General features: G+C 53.2%; 1 protein-coding gene across 1 annotated transcript in view; it reads right to left on the reverse strand.

The window, feature by feature from the left end:
• Positions 1-24768, reverse strand: part of PEPD (peptidase D) — a 108656-nt gene that overhangs the window by 32854 nt on the left and 51034 nt on the right. The window lies entirely within an intron of this gene.

Below are 24768 nucleotides of genomic sequence, written 5' to 3' on the forward strand. Positions count from 1 at the left end.
AAGCCTTTGCGTCCGGCTCACAACTCCAAACGTTAGTTGAGACACACTTGGCTGGACGAGCGACAGCAGTGCTATTTATCACTTTGAAAGTCTTTATCCACTTAAGATGATGAATGGGGAGAGCACCCAGGCTGCCCCTGTAGAAAGATCAGCCCTTAAGAGAGGAGGCACCACCAGTGGGGGACGCTCTCCAACGGGGCAGTGGGCTCCTCTCGCCAGGCCCCCAGGGCCTCAGCACCGGCTCATCCCACAGGGTTAGCTCCTCACCTGTCCCCAACATGCTACAGGATGACCATGCTGGGTCCGCAGGGAACAGGTGAGGTGATTTAAGAACTTGCTCTTGTACTCAGAACCTTTCTCCTGCTGGCTTCCTGCAGATAGAGGGCAGGTCCCTAAAAGTATCCTCCAACCTCCATGAATTAAAGAATTTTGGTAACTTAAACGTATTTATCAATAGCAAATTAATAAGGTCTAAGTCCTATGATGACAGGGTGATTAAACGGTTTTTTAAATAATCCATTTTTAATTAAAATGCTACCCTCTCTTGGTTTCTGGATAGATTCAAAAGAAAGTCTTAACAGATGTCTTGTTTTTAAATACACATTATATAAAGCCAATAATTAGAAGAATTCATGCTTTTAATTATACTTTAATTATTCTTTGCCTATTGATGCGAAGTTAAATATTCTCTCTTTCTGGTACTACCGCCAACCGAAGCCAGCAGACAGCCAGCAGGAACTGCTCCGTGTGTGAAGTCTTGTTTCAGAGAGCTGTATAGAGAAGGTTCTCTGGAACGCTCTGTCTTCCTCCTGGCAGATGGCATCTATTTCTAGTGAATTGCCTGGTCTGGAGGCACTCTCCCGGCTCCTGGCCAGGAAAAGTCATGCTCTAAGGCCAAAGCACCAGCTATGTGCTAAGGGTCTGCGTGTCCCCTCCTCTTGTCCGGCCATGAGGCCAGGAAGGTCCCGTGGCTGCTCCATCTCCTCCCTGCACACCCTGCGAACCGTCTTCACCAGTATGACCCACACAAACAACCAAATCGCCCACCCAACTTCAGCAAGCTTACAGAACGCCATGCGGACTTGGAGGAGGGAGCAGAGGGAGTCAGGCTGTGAAGTGGAGCTTTCTGCTTCCTCTCCAGGGAGCGTCCATACTGGCTGGTGGGCCTGGAGCACTGTTTCGCCCTCCGTCCCCAGCCCCAGCCCCGCCCCCGCTGCCAGCACATGACCCTCGCACCAGGACCGCTGCCGCCCCTCCGCCCCGCTCCCTCGAGCCCACCTCGCTGCCCGGCTAGCCAGGCCCCCTCATGGCCCACCTGCCGGCCCCAGAGGTGGTGGCTGGAGGAGGCCGTCAGGGGCCCCTCCCCTCTCTCACCATCTAAAGCCCTTCCCAGGTGAGCCCTCTCCTCTCTCCTCCCTCCCCCGACCCCACAGACACACCCGCCCTTCATGGCTTTCACCTCTTGCATGTGGCTGTGCCCCTTTTTCCTACCGGCCTCGAAGGGAAGTCATAGATACAGGCCCAAGGCACCCTACGGCCAAGGCTGGGTACAGGGACGAGCCCGCAGTAGGTCCTCAGTAAACATCTGAGGAAAGGGTAACGGATGGCACGGACGGTTGGCGGAACATGCCCGATGGTCCAAACAGAACACGTGCACATGTGCCCGTCCCAAAACAGGGGGCCTTAAACCCCAGCTGCTCCAGAGGCGCCTGGGCGGAGACCTGGCCATGTGCTCGCCTGTCTCCCTGTAGTCCGAGGGACCATGGGATCCGGTTCTCGCCAAAGGGAGCATGAGTGGGAGTGACGTGGGCCACTTCCAGGCAAGGCTTTTAGGAGCGGGTATAAGCTTGCCACGCTTTCTCTCTCCCCTCTCAATGGGAGGGCAGAAGAGTCAGGGAACAGAAGCAACTTTGACCCTGGGGGAGGACAGTCCCAGGGTCTGCCTCAGACTGCGACGAGAGCCAGGAATAAACACTCACTGTGCCCGGCCAGTGAGATCTGCGTTTTTGTTGTTAGTGCAGCAAAGGCTATGCTATGTCGACGAACACACATAGGTATTTAGAATATGGTAAAGGTGGAATTTTTAGGTCAGGGAGGTAAAGACATCATTCCAAGATGGTGGGCTGATGGGCCATTTCACAGGGGGTAAAAATGCCTGACATCCTTGCTTACTCATCACTCTTTTTTTTTTTTTTTTTAAAGATTCTATTTACTTATTTGACAGACAGAGATCACAAGTAGGCAGAGAGGCAGGCAGAGAGAGAGAAGGGGAAGCAGACTCCCTGATGAGCAGAGAGCCCAATGCGGGGCTCGATCCCAGGACCCTGAGATCATGACCTGAGCCGAAGGCAGAGGCTTAACCCACTGAGCCACCCAGGCGCCCCAATTACTCATCACTCTTAAATGCATTTTAGGAAGACCAAAGAGTTACATGTAAAATAAACATGGGGATGCACAGATTTGTCACACCGTCCATACCAGTGTGGAAATATGTTGTAACTGCACAGAAAGTTTTTTTAAAGAAAATCGTAAAACCATAAAGCTAGAAGACAGACGTGAGCAGCTGAATTGTATCGAGGCAGAAGAGGAGGCCGATGTGGGGATGTAAAAGGCATCAGCTGCACAGGAAAGGGGAAATTTGACAATCGATGTTTAAACGGTGCATCACACTGGGAAAAAATATTTTGACAAGTAGAAGGGTAACATGAAAGGCCCTAATGTGACATGCTCTCGGAGACCAGTAAGCAGTACCCCGAATGTCCCAACAGCAGCTTGTGCCAAGGACAGACAAGCCACAAAGACAAATGGGAGAGAAGCACCTGCAAGAGAAGCTTCACCTCCCAGTAACCAAAGAAGTGCAAACAAAGGTCAGTATTACTTTCCCCTTATTAGTTGGTAGAGATGAAAAGTGATAAAAGGAACACAGTTGACTCTGGGGACCGAGTGGGTACAGGTATTCATGGGTGTGTGTGTGTGTGTGTGTGTGTGTACACATATGTGTGTACGCTCAGCTCAGTGGCAGACAGTACGGGTTCTCGAGGCTGCCTGGCTCCACCAAGACCCATCTGTCTGCCGTAGGATCATGGACCAGATACTTAAAGCCTCTATGTGTCCTATAAAGTGCAAGACGGTGCTACTCGTCACACCTCATGGTATTAAATGAGAAAATTTCTAGGAAGCACATAGTATGTACTCACCGGACATTAATGTCCTGGCAGGTATAAGGGAGTGTAATTTCTGGAGGACAGGTTGGCTTTGTGCATCAAAATTTCCCCCAGCAATTCCAGTTGCAGGAATTTACCCCAAAGAGATGGAAAGTTAAACACTTGAGAGAGAGAGAGATGAGGTTGATCGCTGCAGTGTTGTTCAGGCTGGGAAGTCCAAAGCCACAGGGCCATTCCCAGGGGAAGACTGGTATGAGCGGATCGGGCGGGGCCCCACATGTGCCGTGTGCCTGGGCTCAGAGAAGGAAGAGATATCTCCTTGACACAGGAGGAGGAACAGTGTGGTCCCAGCAGATCAAAGTCTGTCCGTTTGTCCCCCTGGAGAGACCCAGAAGCACGTCTGCTAAAGCCACACCTCTATCACAGGTTTTTTTTCATACCTTACTTATAAGGTTCTGTACTGACTGAATTTCCTATTGGGATATGTGATACCTTTTTACCAGAAAAAAAGCTGTTTCATTTTGAAAATATTTTTTGGAAGAAATGAAATCTCCTTGTTGAAGACCAGCTGCCCTGTACCAGTCTTGCCCCACTCACTGCCCCTCTCCCTCCCCAGGCCTCTCAGGATGTGCTGGGCCCAAGGGACCCAACCCACACAGTCAGGATCCGGGACCACTCCCCGAAGCTGCCACAAGGGGTCGCAAGTGCACACCGCCTGCCACCTGCACACAGCAACTTGAGAAAACTTTGGCTTGGCTTTGGGGACTGCAGTTCAGAAACTCAGTAGGCAAAGCTCTCTGGTTTGGGGTATGGAGAATCCAAGCCACGAGAATATCTGCTCAGCCCTGCTTCCAAAGCCCACTTAACTTCCTTCTCTGGACTAAGATTTTGTGGCAAACCCCCTGTCTGCACAAAGAGATAGGTCTCCTGCAGCGGGAGTGGGGGTTGTCAGAGCCTGGTTGGAGAACAGCCCTTCCTGCTTCCTCTGTCTGCCCACAATGTGGTCAGTGCTGCCCTCAGTGGGCCGCCCGCCCCTCAGGGAAACACTGGAGCCCCCTCAGGGCTCCCACTGGAGTGGAGGGAGCAAGAGACAGGATGGGGCCAAACAGGCAGCTTGCAAGGACGGAATTAAGCAGATCCCCTTCTGGGGATCTTTCTGTCTCCCTTGGGAACAGAAGGAAGTGTCTCTGTCCAGGGCGACCATGCTGCTCCGCAGAAGTGAGCCTGCCACTGTAAACAGATTCAGCTCATCCATAAAGGGTAAGTCACCGGGAATGTATCTGATATGACATTCGCCAAATGCCGGGGAAAGAACTCGGATTCAGCAAACAGCTCCGATTGGAGGGGCCTACCAATCGCAGCTTCCAGATCCCCTAGGGAAAATTCCCCCCATGCATGACCTCCTGGAGACACTGGCCTGGGCACACATCTTCCAATGCCATCCCCCCACCCCCATACTGGCCTGCAGAGCTGTGCCCCGTGCGTGGTGTCAGCCCCCCAGCCCCTGCGGTGCGGTGTGCTGGGGGGCCAACATTTTAAGGGAGTTGTTTCTACCCACCTCGTTCTGGGACTACTGGGGGGGGGGGGTCCCTGGGAGCCACACAAACACTTCCAACCCGTGGGAACCGGCTACCTGCCCCAAAGAGCCAGGCAGCCCAGAAACTTCAGTAACTAGGGAACGAGAGGGCTTTGTGAGATTTTCGTAGTCTGGTTGCCAGTTCTTACCTCTTGCAGTGCGAGCAGGTGTTTTGTCCTTGAACTCAGAGCCAGAGCTCTCCGCTCCCTGCGTTGGGGGCATTCCCGCCGAACAAACACAGGGCACACCGAGGCCCCGAGACTGTCGCCCCTTTGGTACCTCCGGGGGACTTGACTCATTTATAAGGCAATTTTAATAACTACATATTAATCCGACATTCCCTTTTTACCTATTTCACTGACTCTGAACTGTTAAGGATTAGGTAATATATTACAATAGGCTTCTAGGGACTTTTTATTAACTAATGCCCCATATTTAAAAACCTTCCCGTCCAACGAGAAACATTAAGAAATGTGGTCCCTTTTATAATTGCTTCTAATCGACTCGATATGCAGGTCCCGGCCTTCACAGACAGCCAGGGCGGTGCTTCCCTAAATTGCATTTAACTTTTCATTTTCTTTCTGTCACTGGCCAATGGAAGAATTCTGAAGGCACACAAAATGGTCCTTTGACCATGTCAGCCTGTCGCTCTCCAGAGGCCTATATATTTGGGAAGCGCAAGGAGCACTCGCGGTAAGAAACAGACTTGCAGCCTTCCTGCCCAGACTGTCACTGTAAGAGCTCTGCTTTGCACGTCCGCTCTTTGCTTTTTGTTTTTTGGGTGAGCCCATTTACTGAACTATAACACATATGGTGAAGGACACACATCTTTGGTGTCCTGACTGATGACGTTTCACGACAAGATCCCTGGGATCCCGACATGGAACATTTCCCGTCGGGCAGATGCCATGCCCGTCTCTCCCCCGGCCCTCTGCTCCCCCATCAATAAGGTTTTGCCTGTTGTGGGGCTTCCAGGAAAACGGGATGAGACCGCACAGGCCTGAGTCTGACATCTTTCCCCTGAGGCTGCCTGCCTGGCAAGGAGTGGTCTGTCCGCGTTCTCGTGCACAGCAACAGCCCGTTCGCCCTCTCCCTCGACGGTACCCGTCCGATTATCCATCTCTACAGTGGGCTTTGGGTTCCCGCAGTTTCAGAGTACTCCCGGTCCACGCACAGAATGTTCTGGCACATGTCTCTGCAGTTGTCTGGAAGAACGGCCAGGGACGCTCAGCCAGTCGTCCTGCAGGGATCATTCAGTGTCTGCTTTTAATGTTTGCTATTTTTTTAGCCTAACAGGGAAGAGAGTTTCAAGCCCACGCCTTTAGGAAGCAGAGGCATGAACTGGGCGGGAGACATCAGAGCGCCTGGCCGGGCCTGGGAGCTGCCCGGGGCCACAACAGTCTTCTCGGCAAGTCCCTGTGGGACCAGGGCGTATGTGGCCCTGGCTCGGCCCCAGGGCAGGATTACACATCTCGAGGACACAGAGCGAAGACACAGAGAGCAGCAGATGGCTTCTGATGCCCCCTCAGAGGTAGCTGTCTTTCTGCAAGTAGACCCCTCAGCAGAAATGAAAAGGTCAGAAATGCGGAAGGAGTGAGAAACACAAACCGGCTCAACTAGGAAGAAAGCTACCGGCTGGGGGCGCCCCGAAGTAGCTGGGAAAGGTCCTGCCCTTCAGGGCCGCCTGAACTGGGCCTCGGGAATGGGGTCAGGAAGGAGCCAGGAAGTGCAGCCAGAGACAAGTGAGACCCAGGCCCCTCCCTGCTTCCAGCGATGCCCTGAGATGGGGCCGGGGTCGCTGGCTGCACCAACACGGGGCAGTTAAAACATCTGAGGACAGTGGAGAGAAGGAGCCAAGACAAACACCGGGTCCCACAGGGCAGGAGCCCCAGGGCACAGAGGCCTGGCACTCGGGGCAGCCAAGTGCGGGCATTTGAGGTGACAGCCCTCTTGTCCATCCGGCACTTCCAGGCACAGAGAAAAGGCCCAGCCTCCCAGGACTGTCCCAGTAAAGCCACTAAGCTGAGGATCCTTTGTTTTCATTTCCAAATTCAAAGGGCCCTTGGCTAAGCCAGCGTCTGATCCCCACTCAAAGCCATACGGCACCCCTGGGGAGCCCGACACAGAGGAGCCTCAGCTGTGACAGCCCAGGGGGCTTGGAAAATTGAGGGCCCAGAAGCCAGTTTTAGAAGTTTATGAATAATAAATGCAATTAATGTGATGGAAAACAGAATCTGGAAGCTAAGCTGAGGCCCCAGGGTGGGTGACTCACTGGGTCACCCTCCCTTGTCATTTCCTTCTGCTGGAGCCCCTCAGAACAGACAGGTGGTCCGGAGGCGGGGGTGCCGATCCCCCATCTGGCCACAGCCCGGAACAAAGAACAACCGGGGTCTGGGTTTGGCCGAAGGACAAAGGCCTCCAGAACCCACCCCCTTTTCTTTAGCTCTGGGCACAGCGCGCCCTGGTGGTAGGGTTCCTGGCCCCTGAGCCTGCCTCTCGGGCCCCCACGAAATGGGGATGCCAACCATACTTTGCCTGGATGGCGTCCTGTAAGTGCGGACCCCAGCATCCTGGGGATCAGCATCTCCAAGGGCTGTAGGCAGTGGACTGCCTTAGGCTCCTCATACCACACTGCCTTGGTGGCTCCCACTGGGGCTCTGACACCAGCCCCACATGAAGGTGCTCGTGGTCCCCTCCTGGCTCTGCCTAGCCCAGCGCCTAGCCCTAACTATCCCTTCAGCAAACGTGGGGCGGGTGTGGACGGAGGGGCTGGCCTCCCGGACACAGTGAGAAAGAAGAAAGGCAGATGGACCTGGGGGAGGAGAGGAAGAGCCTGAGCTTAAACCAGCCCAGAGCTCCCCCTGGCTTCCTGGCCCGGCTTGGTGTCCGGGTGCTGCTCTGACCTAAGGGAGGTGGGGGAGAAGGCGCAGGGCAGAATGAAGGGTCCCTGAGGGGGAGGGGCAGGGATGGGCTCCCGGCGCCTCGCTTGGAGGCTGGCACAAGCCTTCTTGTGTCTCCCGCTGGCCCAGGATGGGACACTCCTGCTCCACAATCAAGGGCTCCAGTGGGCCCAAGGCTGAGGAGACCCCCGCCCTTCCTGTGGGCCCAGGAGGCGCTGGGGGCTGCCGGAGACCCTCCTCATTCTCCGCCCCGCCACTGCGGGGCCATCCGTGAAGATGGCTGAGGTGTTACCAGGAAGGCTCTCACTTACTACAAATTGTGCCTTTATGGGAAAATCAATGACACTGCCTCCTCGGTCTCCCACACTTGTTGCTGCTTTGAAGTAATTACTCTGCAGGGCGACGGGCTGGAACTGGGCCAGTGCTCCCGGGAGTGCCTGCCTGCCCCCAGCCCAGCATCTCGGGGAGGCCCAGGAAGGCGAGCTGTCCGGAGAGACCAGTCCATCACACCTGGATCTCTGTGCTTGTCCCTTGGGTCTGCCTGGCAACGCCATCACATGCCTCCTATGCGCCAGACGTGACGTGCTATGATCGTGGGGTGAGCCAGGCAGACCAAGGCCCTCAATCCACAGAGACATTTCCTGAGTGAAGCTGGACACGGCAAAAGCCATGTGCTGGGAGAGCACAGCCACAGGGACAGGAATCACTGGAAGCCTCCCTGGAGGAAGGGGTCTGCAGCAGAGGACAGAGCAAGTGGGAAATCCCGAGGCAGAGAGAAGCAGGGCATGTGAGAAGAAAGGCAACCAGGCCTGAGGAGGCAGCCAGAGCGTGGGGAGCAGCAGGGCAAGCTAAGTGAGCCAAGTTGTGGGGGGGGAGCTGAATCCCAAGAATGTGACCCCAGGAGGCTGGGGAAGAAAACGCCCTCCCACCTCCGACCCTCAGGACGGCTGCATCGCCTGCTCCTGGCACAGCCACTCTGAACGTTAACTTCTCAATGCAGTCTAGTTCTTTCTTTTGAGATTCCTTTAAATGATAGCTTGTTTAAGTACCAACATCAATTGGCCAGCAATTCCACGAACAAATGCTTCTCTGCTTGTCTCCAAGTTCAGCCACTTTTATTTGTCCCCAAGTATTTGGCAGGAACCGGTTACATCAATAAAGAAACGTCAATTTTTAATAGCCACATGAGATGCAAAAGCTTCAGATGGATTTTTTTTTTTGTCAGCAAACAGGACGCCTGGAGGAGCGTCATTAAGAGCCATTGGAGACACATGGGCAGGCCGGGGAGACGGGGCTCCAGATTTAGCTTGGATTAAGAAGACACTGCAGGCGCCGGGCCTCTCGGCGTCATAAATAACACTGAAATTTTACACCGTGGTTGAACTCTTCGTTGTCACAACCGTTTAGGTCACAGAGTGTGTGAGGCTGTAGAGCAAAATGACAAATCTCTTTCCCCACCGCTAAGTGCATGGAGCCCATCAGAATAAATCCAACCACACCGGCTGCTACCGGGCAGCAGGTAGCGACACGAGGGGGAGACTGTGGAAGGGGCACTGGCATCGGAGACACCCTGGACAGTGATTTCTGGAGGTGCATGGACTATGAGGAGAGGAGCCTGTCTTCTGGGTCCCCCTTGTCACTTCCTGCCACGTCACTTCATAGTTGGAAGAGGGGGGGCTCCAAACCCTTGGTAACGCAAGGAGTCTGATACCAAGACTCTCCCCAAAATGGCCAAGTCACAGCTGAGCTGACAAAAGGGCCAGAGAAAAGTGAGGCAGGAAGGATGGTCTCTTGCCATGAAATACGGAGACGGAAGTGTATTAATGCCGTGGATGATTCTCCTAGAGAGCCAGAAGTAACCCTCCAAGGCCTGCTGGCTGGACCCCTGCCCAGGTATAAGCCCCAAGGACATCACCTGCCAACAAGACTTTAGGAAGCATCGGGGAACTGGGCCAGGATCGAAGAGGGCGGCCGCTGGGCACTAGGTTTCTGGCACAGACACTCAGCTGAGCGTGGGGAAGACAGACCCATCTGCTCCCTAGCCTTGGGGACACTGCACCCCAACAACCCCCAGGCCCACGCCGTGCATGTTCAGCAAGAGAAACAGTGCCAGTCTTACGATCCTGCCCCAGCCCAGAGTCCCAACCCACACAGGGGCTGCCTCCTCTCCTGGGCCAGACTGGCCTGACTGCAGTTGTCAGAAAATGGAACCTGTGGGGCCCTTCAGCCTCTAATGCGCAAGGGCAAGGCCACTCCGAGAGCCCAGACCCAGTGGTCTTCCTGCACTGGTTGCTCTCCTAGAAGCAGAACCGTGGAGCCTCAGGTAATGGTAACTCTTTGGGACAGAGGGGTGGTCTCTCTCCGTTCTTTAACAGGAACACAGCAAACCAGCAGAATGCTTCCTAGCGAAAAGGGACCTGCTCTTCAGGACAAGCCTGCGTCACGGTTCTCCTCCCCAAAGTGCAAAAATATCTGCCCTTGGAGGGGACCTGGAGGGGCGGTTTGAGGGGCTGCTCCCCCCAGCCCAAGAAGGAAAAAGCATGGATGGATTGGGCCTGCATAACCTGGCATGTCTCACGTGCATCCACGGCCCCTAGAGTATCTGGGCCGGGCCTGGGTCCTGTACTTCCTGGCCCGCCACCTCCCCTGGGCTGGGCTCCTAAGCTGCTGGGGGCCACGACCTCTGCCAGGATTGGGAGCAGCACTAGACCCTCGAAATCCTCTCCGGGAGGGGCCAAACCTCCGGCAAAACGGGGTCAGCACAAAGGCCCGGGGTTCAGGCATGGGCAGGCCGGTCCCTGTGTGGGCTGGCTGGGATGCCCACTGAACCCTCCCCCCACCTGAGCCACTGGGTCTGCTGGAGGTCCCAAGCCGTTGGCTTTAGCTTCCTGAGAGCTCTCTGCAAAGGAGAGGCCCAGGGTGAAAGGGACGTGGCCCAGACGTGACCCGAGAGCTGGTTCCTCAGCCGTCTGCAGTCGTGGAGCCCAGCGTCATCCTTGGGAAGGGTGGCTGGTACCCCCGACTGTTGGCCTGCCTGGGACTAAAGCAGATCCCATCCTCTGAGGTGCTGCCACCCTCGGGCCTTGATGAATGCCCTCCATGAACTCTCCGGAGCAGATGCCAAACTTTACAAGATGAGGTTCCAAGAAATGCCCTTAATGATTTTATCCCGGCCTTTAGTCAAGCAGAGCAATGGTCCATTTATAACCACTCTCAATGACATCCAGTGGTCCCTGTCACCGGATGGGTGACCCTCACTGGAAGTGGACCTTGCTCCACCCATTCCTCTGTTCTTCCCTCTGCTGCCTCATTTTCCCCAGGCGCAGGGGGTCTGGACTCTTCCCTCAGTCTTCCCCACCTGACCTAGCAGTAACTCCCCCTGCCGGGAGCGCAAGTCAAAAACCCTGGAGTCACCCTTGAGCTGTCAGTAAATGCTGCTGGCTCTATCCGGTCTAGAGCACATCTCCCGATAACTGCTGGGCCCCTGGGTTCACCAGGCCTGGTGTAAAATTATGCCCAGAACTTGCCTGCTTCTTACCTCCGACACTCTGACCCGGGGCCGGTGCCCTGTCACCTTTGCCCCCACCTTGGGGCCTCCTCGATGGCACCCCTGCAGCCAGCTCCCACTACCACGGGATCAGGTCCCTCTTCTGCTCGACCCCCAGCCCCAGCCTCTCTTCTCTCCCACTCAGGCCTCTCTGAGGTTCTTCTCCTGACAGCTGAGGGCCCCCCAGCACCCGGGTTTCATTTAACCTCTGTGCCAGGCCATCAAAACCACTGTGTTCAAAGAGCAAATCACTCCCAGGACTTTTTCTGTTATCTTTCCCTGGTTTTATTTTTTCCCTGGTATTTGCTACCACCAAAAATGCTGTACATTTTACTTATTTTTGTTTATCTCCCCTCGAGCTTCACAGACAGGTTTTCCTCTGTCCTGTCTATCCTAGGACAGTGCCTGGCACCTGTTGCCACCCCATAAATGTTTATAATCCAACAAACTGGGAGAAATGATCTGGGTGTAGGCCAATACTCGCCAGTACATGGGTGGCCTGCTTGCCAAGGCCAGGCCGTGCGTGGGTGGGGGGCAGGTTGGTCCGCTTGGCCAAGAGCTCCGAATAGTCAAATCAGAGCTCCCTAAAATAGACAATCCCAAGTGTAATTCCTAGCAAGTTCCGGCCCTACCTACTACAGCCAGAAATGATTTCAGAAACTCCTGGTCTTGGAGGGACAGTGAGCCTGGTTCATGCAGATTCCATCAAGCCCAGAGAGATCAGCTCTGGCTCTCTTGGGCATCCTGTGATGGCCTCAAAGTCTGCCTACAGGAACGCCCTGCCATTTAACAGCTTTCTGGTAAGGCTGGCTCTGGTCTGGCCCCGGGATGACCTGTGGATGATTGCCACACACATCACATTGCAACACCAAGCATGCTCCTTATCTGCCAGCGCAGGGGCTCGGATCTGACTCCTTGATAACCACTGGGCCATCGGGTTCCCAGGGCCAGTGACCACATCCACAGGAAGGGAGGCTGCCTGAAAGGGAGCACCACCCAAGGGGAGGTTGGGGGTGGGTCGTGACCTTGCTCTGACATGCACGACTTCGGCCCCAGTCAGGTGGATGCTCCTCATACCCTGAACCTCCGAGGGTTGAGTGAGGAGCCATCTTTCCCCACCACCTGAGGAAGCAGCCCTGTTCCTTCTCTTTCTCAGGAACATCTGCTCTGTGCCAGGCCGCCCTTGGCCCCAGGGCAGGGCTGGTTCTCCCTGGGTCCTGCCTATAGCCTCGAACCTGCTGGGACTGGGCCCTGGGGACACCTGGGACACCGTCCATCCCTGCTGGTGACCTCTGCCCACCCCTCCACGCTCTCTCCCATCTCTACCCCACCTCTGCCCTGTGCCCAGCCTGTCCCTTTGCTCCAGACCTGCTATCTCTGAAGGGCCACAGGTGAACAGTTCTAGATGCTGTAGGAACCTCTGAAGACCACAGCCTGCTTTCAGGTGCCGGCTGCTGGGCTCTCTGGCTGGAGCTGACCCTGACCAGGGGTGGGCAAGGTGTGGGCTGAGTCTCCTGCCCCTTCTTAGGCAGTCTCTTTCCACTTCAGGCGACTGAAGCTTCTTCTTTACCTAGAGTTGGCCAGATTCTGCCCTGATTCTGGCATTGGCTTATAAATCATCATAATTCATGACATCAACATATTTGTCCTTTTCAATCTTTATAGGGAGTTTAAAAACCAGAACTCCCCACAGGACCATCGGGCCTTTCTGGTACCCCGCACTGTACAATGGTAACTGCTAGGGTTCGAATGCCAGCTCCTCCACCTGCCAAAGGGATGACCTTGTCAAGTTACTCAGCCTCCTGGTTCCTTACTTTCCTGCTTACAGAGATCAGACAGTAGTCCCTACATTCAGAAGGTGGCCATGAGGATGAAGTGGGCTATACCCTCATTTGGTCACAGAAGGGAAAAGGGCCCACACTGGGCTGGCATGCGGTCAACCTTCAGGAAATGCCTACGGCGCTGCCGCCGCCACCATGGCTGCTCCCCCCTAGACCCCTGCTCCGTGGGAGCATGGCCATCCCGGCATGCTGCATCCCGGGGCTCAGGACAGTGTCTGGTAAAATGCTTGCTGCAGTGGTGCCTGGGTGGCTCAGTAGGTTAAGCCTCTGCCTTCGGCTCAGGTCATGATCTCAGGGTCCTGGGGTTCTCTGCTCGGCGGGGAGCCTGCTTCCCCCACTCTCTCTGACTGCTGCTCTGCCTACTTATGATCTCTCTGTGTCAAATAAATTAATAAAATCTTCAAACAAACAAACAAAAAAGTGCTTGCTGCGAGAGGAGTGGTCTGACTCAGGGAGCTTGCCCTGGCCTCATGGGCTTCATGTCTTACATCCTGGTCCAAGCACTTCTCACCCCCCATTTGATCCTCCTGGAAACCACCACCTTCCTGTCCCCACATGTCACTAATGTGTCATTTCTAAGACTCCAGAACTACTGCCTCTGGGTCCTCCCCACTCCTCCACCTACATGGTGACCCCAGGTTTGTAGCCTGTCCCTGGGAGACCTGTCCCAGTGTTGTCATAAGACCGACCCACCTCCTGCCCAGGGCATAAGGGGACCTATGAGGGCCAGGCCTGCGTGTACACGCACACACACACACACACATGCACGCACACCCAGGCACACACACACTGGAGGCTAGGGCAGGAAATACAGCCAGGCTCTGGCTCCAAGTGCAGCGCCAGGGCCCTGGGGATCTTTCTCCTATCCAAATCCATGGGCCTCATAAAAGCACAGTCCGAGGGCACAGCCTCTACCATTTTCGGCAGGAAATACACTGACTGGGAGGCAGGAGGCAGCAAAGAAATCAGACAATGGACGGACCTCAGCGGGAACAAAGCTCGGTCAATGCAGCATGGCCTGCCACTACCAAGGCGTCCAAGTGAGACGTGGGGGACTCACTGCCATCCTTCCCTTCCCCTCACCGCAATGTCTGATCCACCACTGGATCACTGGCAATGTCAATGACACAATCAATGTCAGCTCCAGCTCCAAACTCATCCCCCCCTCCACCCCTGCTGTCCAACCTGGGCCACAGCGGCCTCCCCACTGCCCTCCTGCAGCCACCTCAGTCTGCTCACCACCCAAAGCCACAGCTTCATCTCCCAGCTCCCTCCCCAACCACAGAAACCTCAAGGGGCTTCTCACTGAGACCCAGCCCTGCCACCAACTCGTCTCTTACCTGCTGGGCTCCAGTGACTGTGCCCTCTCACCACGTGGCAAGTGCCAGATGGCTCCTCGCTGCCCAAGCCTCAGCTCAAGGGCCACGACAGGGACCGTTCTTTCCTGGACTCCAATGTATCACCATGTGTCATTCTCCTGCTTGTCTGGCTTCCCCTCTAAAATTTCATCTGTGACTCTGGCCAGCTCCCTCAGGCCCAAAGCCCTTCCAAACGTGGGCACTGCAGAGTCACCTAGGGAGCCAGCAGAATGGAAACCAGGCCTGATCTCTCCTGGGAGCAAAGGCAGTTATCAGCTGAGTTGTGTCCCTGCCCCCGAATTCATATGTTCAAGCCTTTACCCCAGTATGGTGGAATGTGACTGTATTGGGGGATGGGGTCTTTGAAGAGGTGATTAAGTTAAACTGAGGTCTTTTGTGGGGACCTCATCCCATCTGACTGGCGTCCCTACAGGGAGAGAGAATTAAGACACACAGAGGCACTAGGACGGATGCCGGTAGGGGGGAAGGCCACGTGAAGACACAAGAAGGCAGCCAAGGAGAAAGGCCTCCAAAGAAATCAAACCTGCTGACGCCTTAATCGTGGACTTCCAGCCTCCGGGACTACGAGAAAATAAATCTGTGTTGTTTGAGCCCTTCTGCCTATGGGACTTGGTTAGGGCAGTCCCAGCAAACTAGACACCTCCGGGCCGGAGGGATGAGAGAGGTCCCTAGAGGGAGGGAGGCGGTGACCACAAACCACCGGGGTTTGAATCACCTACGACCTGAAAGTTGAACTAACAGTGCCACCAGGGTCAAAGCCAAGACCTCAGAAGAGGAGCCAGGCAGAGGACAGATGTCAGGAGCCGCTCCCTCGAGCCTGCTCCAGCCGCAGCATCACGGCAGGCCGGGAGGGGCCGGGATCTCTGCAGCAGAGAAGTGAAGCAGCCCACCCCTGGCTGGGGTTCTGGCTCCCCACCCCCACAAGGAAGAGCTGCCAGTCTGAACCATAACAGACGGCAGCCTCTTGGAGATTCATTTCTTGCCTCTTCAAAGCATTATGGATTGATTGCCAAGTCTCACCATAAATCAAAAGAAAGTCACTACTCATTACCTACTTAGAATTCCCTGAGTTCTTCCTGGGAAACCATTTCTCAGCTGTTTGATCTCTGAGCCACCAGCACTATCTCTAGGCATGCCACCCATCACGGCAGCCACCAGACACTTTTTTCTTCCAGGCTCCTTTCTCAGCACCTAGATGAATTTCTACCTTTCTCTAGTTTCGAGAAGAGCTGCCAAGATAAATGATTCAAAGACTCTGGCTCACACTGAAAATATATGGACTGTGTACAGCTGGTTCTGAATAACCCCGTGCTGGAGGGGCCATGCTGGCAGCCAAGCCCCAGACTCACCAGGACACCAGGACGCTCTCCTATGTCTTTTCACCCCTGGGATAGTGACACTTGTCCAGCTTCAGCCAGCACCAGCTGCCCATTCCTCAGTTAAGCCCCTCCCACCTGAGTAGAATGTCGCCAAGCACCCCAGGGCTTTGCCAGCTGGCTGTGGCTAGTAGAAGCAAGGAGGTGCCCCATTTTCAAACTGGACATCCAGGAGGAACCTCTTTCCCAGTCCCACTGCTAGCACCACTTGCCTAAGGAACCCCTGCCCCCAAAAGGGTTCCTTAACCCCCCCAAGGCAGCAGGGTCTGGCTGACATCTGCTTCCCCCACCCAGGGTGCCCATCTCTATCAACACCAGCCTGGCTCCAGGAAGAGCAGTGAAACCCTACTTCTGCTGGGGTGAACAGCAAGACAAAGTAAAACAGCAAAAACAAAATCCAGCCAGGCCCTGACCCTAACCACCAGCTATCTGCTGGGGGTGGCGCAGGGTGTGGAACGGGCAGGGTCAAGGAGCCCCAGTGACCCCTGGCTGGAGGGCTGGGTACCATGCACCTGGCCCCTGCCCTTGCCAAGACCCCTGGAAGACCCGGCTGGGCAGCCCACAGCACTGTTCCTGCAGGTCATGAAGTGGGAACAGCCCCAGCATAGGCCTAGACACAGAAGGTTGGCAACTGCCACTCGCAAACGAGGGCATCCAAAGTGCTGTCACAAGTGTACCTGTGCAGCTGGCGGTGCGTGTGGCTCCCTCACAGAGGGCAGCCCCGGGGAAGGCAGCAGCACACAAGAGCAGAGGGGGCGGGTAGGGGCCACTCCACCCCAGCGCTGGCTTTTCTAACAGCACAGCAGAATAAACTGAATGCAGCTGGCCAGGTAGGAGAGCAGTGGTGCCGGAGCTGGGGGAAGCCAGCCTGCGTGGCCAGGGTCTTACTCCAGGGCTGTGGCCGGCATCTCATTCCACTCAGAGAAGCAGGGCACAGGAGGAAACCTTGGAGCACGGCACCTCCAGAGGCCCGGGAACAACCGGGGATGCGCCACAGGGATGCCATGCTCGCCCAGACCCCCGGCCTGAGGACTGTCACCACCCCCGGCCCTGGGCAGCCTGGCTCGCAGACAGCCTCCCCGCTCTGCACCGCCAGCGCCAGGTGCGGAGGGTCCCGCATCGGTGAGAGCTGCAGGTGAGCAGCAGCGAAGCAGGGCAGAGCTGCCCCAGCCCATCTGCCCAGCCACCCTGACCCCGCGCTCGTCCTCGCTCTGTACTGGGGCAGCCACGGGAGCGGGTGCTCCGAAAGCTGCTGCAGGAAGCTCAAACGCTTGCACTAACCAGAGCTGCATGCCAGACAGCAGGGACGGCCAGGCGCAGGGCTGAGGGACCCCGGGGGGACTTGTGCGGGACATAGGCCTGGCTCCGCAGAGGCCCCAGCACCCAGAGCCTGTGGCTGCACCCTCTAAGCGGAAAACTCCTTCCAGTGGTTTCATCAAAAACTACCCCCAGGTTTCAAGAGCAGACATGCCTGCTGGCAGATCTGGAAACGGGCTTTCTGAGTTCCTGGATTAAACCCTTGATGACATCTACAGAATTCTGAGTTAGGATGGAAAACTCCCAGCCCAAAATAATTGCTCCCACAGGGAGCGTCTTTCTGCATCAGCAAGTAATAGGTCTGGATGAGAATTTTCTGAAGACCAGTACCAAACCTCGCCACAAAGTCACAACTGTCTGCCTGCTCCGGGCGCCAAACCTGGACCACGGCTCCAAAGGGATAGTCGTGCGCTGGGCGCTCCTGGGACTTGGAGCGGTGCTCTCGGACGGAACCCAGCCAGACTGCCTGCCCTCCCAGATGGACACTGGCCCCCAGGCCGCACCCCCAACCCTTCTGTTGGCCCCGCAGTTCCTTCACAGGGTGCAGGCAAAAGGGAAAGGCTCTTCCACAGTGGGGGTGCGTCCCCGGGGGCCCCTGGAAGGTAAACTGCAAACCAGTGAGGCCGACAGGAAATCTACACACGAAACCTAGCAGCTTTTCTCCTTCCCCTGTAGCTCTTCCATTTTTCTTACAATATGCGACCCTTTGACTATCTTATTTTTCTTTCATTTGATAGAGACGTTGGTATGAGAAATCCTTCTCGACTCGGAAAGCAGCTGCGGCCTGAGAACAAACAATGACTGCACAGGGCGACGGAGGAAAGGGGCTGCCTGGTGCTGGGGGTGGCGACAGGGAGTGGTGGGGTGCCTGTGGTGTGGGTCCGTAGCCGCTAAGAACCCCCTGGGTTGTTGCTCCCTGGGAATTACAGCCCAAGCTAACCAACGATTTCAATTTCTAGGAAAAGCCAGAGAGGTCTCCTGATTTTGCATTATTGACTCAAAACAGCCAAAACAAACCAAAATACCTGATTGTGTGAGCCAAAGGAAAGCTGCCTGTGTGCTAGGGATCCAGTCCAGAGGTTACCAGTCTACAAACTCTGGCCTTTGTCTTGCTAGAAAATTTCTCCTGGGGAGTGAGAAGTGGGGACACTTGGAGGTCCACTCGCTAAGACCCTAATCTGACAGAAGCTTCTGGAAGCCCACGGGAGAGTCAGGCAAGTCTCATAGGGGCCCCAGCAGGAAGGCAGGCCAGCTAACAAGGTGTGGCAAAAGCCAACGCAGGCCATGACCCACCACAAGGAAGATGTCTCTTATTGCCACCATGAGAAGGCTCAGCACTGCCACACCCCCTGATTTGGCTCACACCCTTGCTCAGCAAGTCTGGTGGCTCACCCTGCAACCCAAGCTTTCCTGCTCCTTTCGTCTGGGCCTGAGCAATTTCAACAGCACCCCACGTCCGGGGCCAGACAGCTCTCCGTCAGCTCTCCGTCAGCTGTGGAAGGAGCCAGAACAAGCCTCCCTGTGGGAAATGGGAGGATGGAGTTTGCAGCCCGTGTTTTTAAGGGATCCACAAGACAGCACATCTGACGAGCAAGAGCAGACAGTCACGGATGGAGAATGGGTCAGAACGGGCAGGGGCTCTCCAGACGAAATCATGGCAGCCAGGTCATAAAAGTGTAATGAGTGTGCCGCACAGCCGGTGTGCAGGAGTTACCGTAAGTGAGTGGGAAGAGAGACCCGAGAACTTTCCACTGGTGTAGAAGTGGGAATTATAACAGAAAAGAGAAAGGCCAGAGGAGGCGTCCAGGGGACCTGATACATGCAGAACAGGAATTTAAAAGCAAGATCCTAAAGGTTTCATTGTTCAGATTAAAGGACCGGATCCTAGTCCATCGTGGGAGCTCACAGGGACGCCTCCAGGCCTGTCTGCACAGCTTCTGGCCTCCTGTGGGTCACCCCATTAGCTTCTGTAACTGAGAAGGAAGCCACAGAGAGACTGGGGAGTGACATGATAAATAAGAATATCCCAGGCCTTGGAAAACATGACCCAGGAGGATACATGCTTGCCCCTGGGGAGCAACCAGTGAGGTAACAGCAGACACAGGGGTGTGGCACAAAAGCCACTGCTGCCAGCCTGTCCTCCACACACAGACAAGCCCCGCTGGGGGCCAAGCCACTCCTGACCCCACAAGACTGTTGCTGACAACACTAGACCTGTCCCTCGGATCTAAGTCGACAGGCTATATCCTCCTCCACCTCCTGTGGTCTGTGTGGGAAGTATGACAGCTTCTTTGCTCTACCCTTCATTGGCCGAAATCAGAAGACTCCCGATCAAAGTCTTGCCACTTGAACCGTGCGGTCCTCCGTACCCCTAACTCCGGCACTGACTACCAACTGAAGAACTATACATGGCCACGGAGAGCTCACACCTCTTCTCAAGGGGCCCCCTTCACCCAGTATGACAGTGCTCGTTTGGAAAAACTGTGACGAAAACAACTACTAAATAACACAAATATTGAAAATAACGGATGGAAGGAGAAGTGAGAGAGTAAGAAACTTGAAGGATGGGGGCAGGTGGAAGATAAAGAGTAAAACCGTGATGAACTTCTCATTTTTCCAAGAGAGGAATCAATATTATTTGACTTGTTCACAGAGGTAGAGACCATAGAGAAATGCAGATCCTTCCTCCTTAAAAGTAATTCTACATCAGAAATGGGATGCATAGAACAAAGGAAACTTCACCAACTTTCCAGAATGACAAAAAGCCATGTAAAAGCCAGCAAGATCGGGACGCCCGGGTGGCTTAGTTGGTTAAGCCGCTGCCTTCAGCTCAGGTCATGATCCTAGGGTCCTGGGATCGAGTCCCGCATCAGGCTGCTTGCTCAGCAGGGAGCCTGCTTCTCTCACTGCCTCTGCCTGCCTCCCTGCCTGCTTGTGTGTACTCTCTCTCTCTGGCAAATAAATAAAATCTTAAAAAAAAAAAAAAGAAAAGAAAAGCCAGCTAGATGGTACAGAAACCAGGAAACACCAAATGAGGCAGCACACCAGAGAGCATTCTGGTTATCGCGAAAGATGCAAATGCCTTTCCTAACATGCAGGGGCCGTGTTTGGAACACGTTAACTGCAGCCAATGAACGGAGTTAAAAGCAAGGAGTAAGCAGAGATACGCCAGGAAAATGCAAAGTAAGAAAACATTTAACAGCAAAACCAGGAGCAGATGAAGTCAGATTCAAGACAAAAAAGGATTAGTTAGGTCAAAAGGGGTTCCTGCAAGCTGTGAACAGGTAATTTAATTACAATTTTAAAAAGTAACAATCCTCAACCTGTAAGCCTCAAACAACGTGGTACGGAAATGAGTAAAACAAAAATCTACTAAGAACCACAAGGAGGAATTCATAAAACGACCTCTCTTCATCCTAGAGAAAATGTCCAAAAATGAGGGATGAGGCAGAAGATTGGAATAAGAAGAGAAACCTGATTTAAGGTATGTCCCAAGTATGTACTCCAAAAATAAAAAAATTAAAATTTTCTAATAAAAGTTTAATGTTTCACTTTATCCCATAAAATACTGACAAAAATATTTCTAAAGAGGCCACAAACAAAACTCTCAAAACTAAGAAAAATAAAATTTACACATTCTTTAACTACAGTAGAAACTAATAACCAAAAGTTAACCAAGACAATTAACCAACCACATCTGTCTGGAAATTAGAAGAACTTCCAGAAATTAGTTCAATTCTTAGGTCAAACATCAAATCAACCAAAACTTCTTAGGACATGGTAAAGGCAGCATTCAAGAATATATGAGCCGCTTGACGATTCACAGACCTATACCCCTGGGGCAAACAATACATTATATATTTATAAAAATAATGAATAAAAAATAAAAAAATATATGAGCCAAAATTCATTTATGACTCCACAAGGAAGGATGAAAAAAAAGCTAAGTTTCAACAGAACAAGTTAAAAGATGGCTGTTCAAAACAAGGCCAGGAAGGAAGGAGACAGGAATAAATAAAACTGGGGGACTGGGAGTTAGATCAGCAGTGAAGCAGGTGATTACATTTGGCAGCTGACCGTATGAAAAGACCAACAAAACGGCTATGATTCTGGCAAAGCTCCTCCATATAGAAAGAGCAGGAATGAGAAAGGAAGCACAACTACAGGCACAGAGGAGATGGTTTTCAAATGTAAAAGAAAATGACACAGTTCTATTAAGTTCAAAATTCTCGACGAAAAGAAAAGCCTTCCAAGAACCAAATTTATATTCTATGTCAACTATGCTTTAATTTTAAAAAATAAAGAAAAGAAAATGATTAAAGAGGAAAAAAAGAAAAAAAAACCCTTCAGGAAAACATTCTATACTCTAAGAGGGATAAAGGATCAAGTTAGGCTGAAACAATCCTTTAGGAAAACCTAAAAAGTTATCGGAGAAATTCTCCCCCCAAGAAACGGTGAGTTCTGACAGTATCATAGGACTTCTTTCAACATTCATGGAACAGACAAGGGCCTCTGCATTCCGTTTTTTTAATTGAGTTTTTTATTTTTGTTCCAGCATAGCTAACATCTGATGTTATATTAGTTTCAGTTTTCATTCAACAATCCTATGATGACAGTGGCTCATCACGAGCACCCTCCTTAATCCTCACCCCCTAGCTCTCCTGTCCCCTACCACACCATCTCCTCTGGTAACCATCCACTTGTTCTCCGTAGTTAAGAGTCTGTCTCTCTCTCTCTCTTTTTTCCCTTTGCTTGTTTGTTTTGTGTCTTAAATTCCACTTGGGAGTGAGATCATATGGTGTTTATCTTTCTCTGGCTGACTTATTTTGCTTAGCATTAGACTCTCTAGACCCACCATGTTGTTGCGAAGCCCCTCTGCTTTCTAAACTATTCTAGAAAACAGAGAAATGTGGAGAACTTCTCAAATTGCAATCTCAAAAACGCTGATCTCAAAATATGGCAGAGAGTTAAAAAAAAAAAAAAATGCATAGCTCAAGCCCCTGTTTTGAATCTTTATAAAATCCTAGTAAAAGAGTAACCACAAAACCATTGTGATGCTGTTGCCTGGTCCAGACACTGTCCTCCTAACCACCCTATGAAGGGCTCTTATCATCCTTCCCCCAGATGGGAAAACGGAGGCACAGGAAGAGGCAGGACTGGAACTCAGACACAGGACACGCCAGTCTCTAGAGCCAGCGCTCTAACCACCACTGTACACTGCCTCCCCATTCCAGGCCTGCGGCTCATCATGGCAGAGATCCGTCACGATGGAGTACCATATGTGCCAGGGATGCCACACCAGCTCCACAACAGGAAGTCTCTGCGTCAAATTCACCTAAGATGCTCCTAGGGCCCAATCTTGGTATCTGACATCACACTCTGATAAAAGGAACCAGGGCTCCCTGCAGGAACGGCTCATTCGGGGGCTGCAGTGGGGAACATACAAACTGAGCTGGGAACGGCTTGCTGTGCCGTAAAGCAGGACGGCGCTCAAGAAGCAAAATGGTGTGTGTGTGTGTGTGTGTGTGTGTGTGAGACCAAGGGACACACAAATGATGGCGCCTCCAATGCCCAAAGAGAGAATGACATGAGCAAGAAAATCAATTATACTGGACTATAACTCAAAGTATAAAGTAAGTACCTATGGGTCCGTGCAAGTGTAAGTAAATAAGTAACTGAAGAAATACGTGAATGGGGAAGAAGAGATAAATCCCCAAATCAGCAGAGTCATAGTGTATAAAAATACCCCGCCACCAAGGGGACAGGACATAACTCCCTGCTCCTTAGGCGTGGGCTGGCCCGAGACTTCCTTCAGAGAGTACAGCTCGGGAAGTTGGGAAAGAGCAACTTTCCAGTGGAGAAACTTGACAAACTGCCTCAGGGAGGTGGATCAAGGTCAACACCAGTGGTGAGGTTCACAGCATGTAGCCATGAGATGATGGGGTGCGAGCGACGTGCTACCTCTGTGGTCTTCCTCCCACTGACCCATGACCCCCATCTAAACTCTGAGAAAAAGATCGGAAAAACTAAAACAGAAGGACCTTGTACAAAATATCTGACCAGTCCGCCTCCAAACTGTTAAGGTCATCCAAAGTAAGGAAGTCTGAGAAACAGTCACAGCCCAGAGCAGCCTAAGGACACAGAACAGCTAAACACAGTGGGGCATCCTGGGTGGGATCCTGGAACAGAAGGAGATAATCAGGTAGAAAGTAAGGAAACTGGAATAAAGTGTGGACTTTGAATAATAATAATAATTGACCAATAATGTGTCAATATTGAGCCTGAACTGTGACAAATGTGTGACAGTCATGTTAATGATGGGAGTCGGGGCTGGGGTAGGTGTCAGTTAGCTCAGATTCCTGGAACTTTTCTGTGATCCAGAATGGTCACAAAATTAGAAGTTGATCAAATGCCTGAAATACATCCGCACAAAAGGCCAAGGGAGATGCCAAAAAAGTACCTGACAGTATTCAACATCCTTTCCTGATAAAATCTCCCGGTAAGCCAAGGAGAAAACACTACTTCCTGAAATTGGTGACACATATTTATCAGAAGTCAACAGTCAGAATCGGGTTCACTGGTCAAATACTGCAGGAAAATCCATAAAGATGCCTGCTGTCATCCCTGGTTCTTACTGGGATTCTCAGGGGGCAATTCCCCAGCATTTGAAAAGGAACTGCCTATATCCCTTGGCTTTGTCCCCAAATGCCCTGATTAGGACTGCATCGACCAGACTGCATATTTCCAGGAAGCCTTTGCCTCTGATTCTTTGTCCACCCTTCGGGCTGGATACCAGGCTGCTCTGTGCCCTAAATGCACCCATTTTCCAGTTATTCTTACAGGCAAAATGAGCCACCCTGGCTTTAAGCCTCAGAGCCCTACACCCCTTTCAGACACGGGCTCTACTGAACAGCACAGAGAGAGCTACTCCCTTCTGTCACATCAGGTCGTGTGCACAGAGCAGGCTCAGGGGGCGCACGGGATCTGCCCTGTCCAGTAAGGGGTGGTCCAGGAGGAGGTACTGCCGGCTCTGAATACCGAGAAATCATCTTTCCCAGGTGGCCCTGGCTCTCGGAAAGGGCTCAGCTCACTGAGGTGCGGCTGGCTGGATGTGGTGTTCGTGGGCTGCCTTCCTGAGGGGGAGCCAAAAGAAGGGGGTTTCCTGACCCCTCTCATGGTAGGCCATGGGTGGCCAGCCTCCGACAGCCGAGGAAGCGCTGGCAGGAAACCCTCATCAGCTTCACAACACAAGGCAAAGAGCAGGTTCCGCCACACCCGGACCTGGGGTCTCAGCGGGCCCTTTTTGATCAAGCCATGCTGTGGCTTCATCTCTCAAGGTGGCCAACAGACAGAGGATGTCTGCAGAGGGGAAAGGACACTGCCCATGGCAGTGACCAGGCCCAAGGAGAAGGCCCATCGTGTCCATTCTTACCCGTGGAGCTCAGAGTAAGAGGGTGTCTGGACCCACCCCTGCCCCAAAGGCCCCAAGCAAAACTCCAGCACCTTCATTGGGTAAGGTAAACTGAGGGTGGCTTCACTGATGCCCAGGCTCGCCTAGGCTGAGGGCACACTAGGTCAGACCACTCCCAGGTGACTGAAAGCCACACATCTTCAGAACCTCCTGGAAGGACGAAAATACGGGCCTTTTGGTGACATCCATCACCATCT

The sequence above is a fragment of the Mustela lutreola genome, chromosome 16, assembly GCF_030435805.1.
Source record: "Mustela lutreola isolate mMusLut2 chromosome 16, mMusLut2.pri, whole genome shotgun sequence".
In the NCBI taxonomy this organism is placed as follows: Eukaryota; Metazoa; Chordata; class Mammalia; order Carnivora; family Mustelidae; genus Mustela; species Mustela lutreola.